We start from the raw sequence: 6,000 nt of genomic DNA, 5'->3' as shown, positions 1-6,000 counted from the left end.
TCCCAGGCCATGAGATTACTGAACTCCCTGCAATCACCTGTTTTCACCACATGTGCATTGCCAGTATCGTTATGCTACTTATGTTTTTACCTGTGTTATAAATGCACCTTACTACTTGTTAATTTATTTGTGGCTATGTTACTTTATATGTTGTGTGTAAGCTATATGTACTGTGTTGTGCACCTTGGTCTAGAGGAGTGATGTTTCATTTGGCAGTATACATGTATACTGTTGAAATGACAATAATTGTAAACTTGAATTTGAACTTGAACAGTACCTGATGACAGAATTATTTTCATTAGCCTTAATTACATGTCCTTCTAGTCCATGCCAAGCTGTTATTTGGCCTAGAGACATTGAGCAACATCTGGACTATCGCCCTCCATGCACTTGCAGTCTATGTACTTACCCAAACTTGTGATAAATTTTGGAATTGAGCCCGCATCTACAATTTACCTATCAGCTACATATCAACTGTAGCCCATACTGGTAACGCTGGATGTCAATATCTCTGAGGACCTAGCTGCAACGCAACAAGGATGACTTGGATAGGCTGGGTGAGTGGGCAGATACTTGACAGATGACGTTTAATGTGAATAAGTGTGAGGTTATCCACTTTGAGAGTAAGAACAGGAAGGCAGATTATTATCTGAACAGTGTAAAGTTAGGTAAGGGAGAAGTACAAAGAGATCTAGGAGTCCTTGTTCATCAGTCACTGAAGGTGAATGAGCAAGTGCAACAAGCAGTGAAGAAGGCTAATGGAACGTTGGCCTTTATTACAAAGGGAATTGAGTACACGAGCAAAGAAATCCTCTTGCATTTGTACAGGGCCCTGGTGAGACCACACCTGGAGAATTGTGTATAGTTTTGGTCTCCAGGGTTAAGGAAGGACATCCTGGCTGTAGAGGAAGTGCTGCGTAGATTCACAAGGTTAATTCCTGGTATGTCTGGACTGTCTTACGCAGAGAGGTTAGAGAGACTGGGCTTGTACATGCTGGAATTAAGGAGATTGAGAGGGGATCTGATTGCAACATATAAGATTATTAAAGGATTGGACAAGATAGAGGCAGGAAATATGTTCCAGATGCTGGGAGAGTCCAGTACCAGAGGGCATGGTTTGAGAATAAGCGGTAGGTCATTTAGGACAGAGTTAAGGAAAAACTTCTTCTCCCAGAGAGTTGTGGGGGTCTGGAATGTACTGCCTCAGAAGGCAGTGGAGGCCAATTCTCTGGATGCTTTCAGGAAGGAGCTAGATGCTAGATAGGTATCTTATGGATAGGGGAATCAAGGGATATGGGGACAAGGCAGGAACCGGGTATTGATAGTAGATGATCAGCCATGATCGCAAAATGGCGGTGCTGGCTTAAAGGGCCGGATGGTCTACTTCTGCACCTATTGTCTATTGTCTATATTGATGTAGCTATAAACAAGGCCGGACAATGGCTATATTTCATTAGGAGTTTGTGGAGATTTGGTTTGTCAATTAAAGCATGCAAAAACTTCTACAAGTGCACCGTGGAGAGCATTCTGACTAGCTGCATCACTGACTGCAATGGGGGTGGAGTCCGCTGCACAAGATTGAAGTAGGTTGCAGAAACTTGTAAAATTAGTCAGCTCTAACATGGGTACCAGACTCCAAGACACCTTGAAGGAGCAGTGCCTTAGGAAGGCAGCGTCCATCAGTAAGGATCCCCACCACCCAGGACATGCCCCATTTACACTGCTTCCATTGGGAAGGAGGTACAGAAGCATGAAGGCACACACTCAGCGATTCAGGTACAGCTTCTTCCCCTTTAACATCTGATTTCTAAATGGACATTGAATCCATGAACACTACCTCACTACTTTTTTTATTTCTGTAAGTTTGCACTAATTATTTTTAACTCAATTAATTAATAAACATAAATATACTTAATGCAACACAGTTTTATTTCTCTATATTTGTTTATCATGTATATCATTGTACTGCTCTCATAAAGTTAACAAAATTCATGACATATGCCGGTGATATTGAACCTGATTCTGACATCTCTTACAATGTTTATTATTATTATTCATTATAATACAGGCTGAAAACTGTGACAAAATGCACAAGGTGGTTTGCTTGGCTACCTGATATTTAAATACATGAACAAGAGTGACACATTTGAAGGTGCATTCACATGCAAAGTGCTAAGTGATGGAGGCTTGGTTCGAGTTTAATTATGCTTCTCTGTTTATGGTTTTTAAAACAATGCAGTTATCAGATTAAACTTCCTGTTTGAAACTTGCTCTTAAAATGTTGTGAAAACGTTTATTTCATTAGCTGAAGCATAGTGTGTGGTCTGAAGCTTGTGAATCTCTCATTGGTACCTAACACCCAGAATAGATGATATGTTGAGTATTATTAATGTGTTGTGCAACTTGTCTTGGATCAAGGAGAAGGGGTATCATTGTCCTAGTTTTGCATACAGCTTGTTTCAAAGCAACTGCTTTCAGTGCCGTGCACTTCAGAAGGGAAATGCTGCCTGGCTGATATGTAGCGACACTTAGATTCCACATTTTTTCCTGTCAAAGAGGAATGGAAAACCTTTGGTTACAGAGATGTTTGCTGTCTTTTTTCTAACCATGCTTCAGTGATGTTAAGAAGGGCATAGAAGAAGTGATAAGCCAAAGTTGTTTGAAGTGATGCAAAAAAGAGTTCCAAACATGTAATCCAAGTCACTCACGCACTGTGAAAAAATAACTGACCTACCTGGAAGAATTGGAGCAGATCTACCTAAAGGCATAAACAATCAGGCATTTGATATCCAAATAGGAAGTTGGGTGTTTTAATCCAAAAACTGAATACACTTAACTTGCCTTGATTAGGTGAGATATTTCTGTCCCTGGCTCAGCTACAACTCAGCCAATGGATAGAAAAGTTTCTAACTCCAAAGATTAATCCAATGCGTATAAAATTCTTGTAACATATTATTGCAATTTATAATTCAATCATTGTGCATGCAGTGATAGCTAGGATTCATATGGTTATTAATTTAGTCTTAAACTCAATTTAGGTAATTCATAACTATTTCAACACTGATACTCAATGGAATACTGATAGTTTCTATCAGTCTGCTAAGAATGATCCATTCTGATGGATATTTAATGTCGTTTTCACTTTGGTTGTTCCCATTCACTACCATCCCTTCACTGATGGTTCTCACCTAGTCACTCATTATACTCCTTTAACACTGATCTTTGCAACGAGAGGGGAGAACACATTGGACCTGGTTTACACAAACATACCCGACGCGTAACTGGGCAGAGCCCCGCCCCACCTCGGATACTCAGACCACATCTCTGTTATGCTAATCCCAGCATACAGACCGCTCGTCAGGTGCTCCAGACCAGTTCAGAAGCAGGTGAAAACCTGGCCGGCAGGAGCCATCTCTGCTCTTCAAGACTGCCTTGAGCACACTGACTGGCACATGTTCAGGGAGGCTGCAACCGATGTCGACTCTACCAACTTAGAGGAGTACACAGCGTCAGTGATCAGCTACATCAGAAAGTGCATTGATGATGTTACTCTGTCCAAGACCATCACTATACGTGCCAACCAGAAGCCATGGATGACCGCAGAGGTGCGTGCGCTGCTGAGGATCCGTGACTCCGCCTTCAGAGCAGGCGACAAGGCAGCTCTAACAACAACAAGGGCTAAACTGTCCCAGGCCATCAGAGGGGCAAAGCGCACACATGCTCAGCTAATTCACAGTTACTTCCAGGACAGCGGCGACACGCGGCGCATGTGTAAGGGCATCCAGGACATCACCAAATACAAGACAACATCACCTGACTGTGCAGGTGATGCCTCCCTCCCAGATGCACTGAGTAACTTCTACACCAGGTTTGAGGCGGAAAATGACGTGGCGGCGAGGAAGTCCACCCCTCCTGCGAATGACTAGATGCTGTGTCTCACCGTGGCCGTTGTGAGAAGAACCCTGTGCAGGGTCAACCCACGGAAGGCTGCTGGACCAGACAATATCCCTGGTAGAGTGCTCAGAGGATGTTCAGACCAGCTAGCAGATGTTCTCACTGACATCTTCAACATCTCCCTGAGCAGCGCCACCATTCCAACGTGCTTCAAGGCCGCCACCATCGTCCCCGTGCCAAAGAAGTCTTCAGTGTCCTGCCTAAATGACTACCGTCCCACTGCACTTACATCCATCATCATGAAGTGTTTCAAGAGGCTCATCATGAGGCATATCAAGACCCTGCTGCCCCACTCACTGGACCCCCTGCAGTTTGCATACCATCCCAACCGCTCAACAGATGACGCCATTGCCACCACCCTCCACCTGGACAAAAAAGACACATACGTTCCGATGCTGTTCATAGACTTTTGCATTCAACACAGTTATTCCTCAGAAACTGATTGGAAAGCTGAGCCTACTGGGCCTGAACACCTCCCTCTGCAACTGGATCCTAAACTTCCTGACTGGGAGACATCCGTCAGTCTGGATCGGGAGCAGCATCTCCAACACCATCACACTGAGCACGGGGGCTCCCCAGGGTTGTGTGCTCAGTCCACTGCTGTTCACTCTGCTGATCCACGACTGTGCTGCAACACACAGCTTGATCCACATCATCAAGTTCGCCGATGACACGACCGTGGTGGGTCTTATCAGCAAGAACGACGAGTCAGCTTACAGAGAGGAGGTGCAGCGGCTAACGGACTGGTGCAGAGCCAACAACCTGTCTCTTAATGTGAACAAAACAAAGGAAACAGTTGTTGACTTCAGGAGGGCACGGAGCGACCACTCCCCGCTAAACATCGATGGCTCCTCTGTAGAGATCGTAAACAGCACCAGATTTCTTGGTGTTCACCTCGCGGAGAATCTCACCTGGTCCCTCAACACCAGCTCCATAGCAAAGAAAGCCCAGCAGCATCTCTACTTTTTGTGAAGGCTGAGTAAAGTCCATCTCCCACCCCCCTCATCCTCATCACATTCTACAGGGGTTGTATTGAGAGCATCCTGAGCAGCTGCATCACTGCCTGGTTTGGAAATTGCACCATCTCGGATCGCAAGACCCTGCAGCGGATAGTGAGGTCAGCTGAGAAGATCATCGGGGTCTCTCTTCCTGCCATCATGGACATTTACACTATACGCTGCATCCGCAAAGGAAACAGCATTATGAAGGACCCCATGCACCCGTCATACAATCTCTTCTCCCTCCTGTTGTGTGGGAAAAGGCTCCAAAGCATTCGGGCTCTCACGATCAGACTATGTAACAGTTTCTTCCCCCAAGCTAATACCGGAAGCCTGGACTGACACCTTGCCCTACTGTCCAGTTTATTATTTATTGTAATGCCTGCACTGTTTTTGTGCACTTTATGCAGTCCAGTGTAGGTCTGTAGTCTAGTGTAGCTTTCTTTGTATTTTTTTTAAATTACATAGTTCAGTCTAGTTTTTTGTACTATGTTATGTAACACCATGGTCCTGAAAAACGCTGTCTCATTTTCACTATGCACTGTACCAGCAGTTATGGTCGAAATGACAATAAAAGTTGACTTGACTTGATCATTCCTGTCATTCCATGTGGTCACAAACATAAGTTTATTTATTTTTATTTGAAAATAGAGCGCAGAACAGGCCCTTCCAGGTGAACCAGCAACTCACTTATTTAACACTATCATTGAACAGTTTACAATGTCCAATCAATCTACTAACTGGTCTGCCTTTGAACAGAGGGGAGGCCAGCAGAGCACTGGACGAAGCCAACACAGTGCTGAGGAGAATGTACAGGCGTCTTACAGACAGCAGAATCAAAATTTGAACTCCAGCGCCCTGCGTGTACAGCATTGTGCTAACCGCTAAACCACCATGGCGCCCTATGTGTGTACTAAGTCTGCAGAAGAAGCTGATTTCTAATCACTTTAGACCTTTGTACAATTGGCGGAGACTTCACTACATAGCTGCTGCTGTGAATTACAGGAGTCGTCTACAGGCACCTTGCGTCCATTGAAACTGGTGTGGA

The sequence above is a fragment of the Hypanus sabinus genome, chromosome 20, assembly GCF_030144855.1.
Source record: "Hypanus sabinus isolate sHypSab1 chromosome 20, sHypSab1.hap1, whole genome shotgun sequence".
Taxonomy (NCBI): Eukaryota; Metazoa; Chordata; class Chondrichthyes; order Myliobatiformes; family Dasyatidae; genus Hypanus; species Hypanus sabinus.
The sequence above is the reverse complement of the archived record's forward strand: the minus strand, read 5'-3'. Positions refer to the sequence as shown.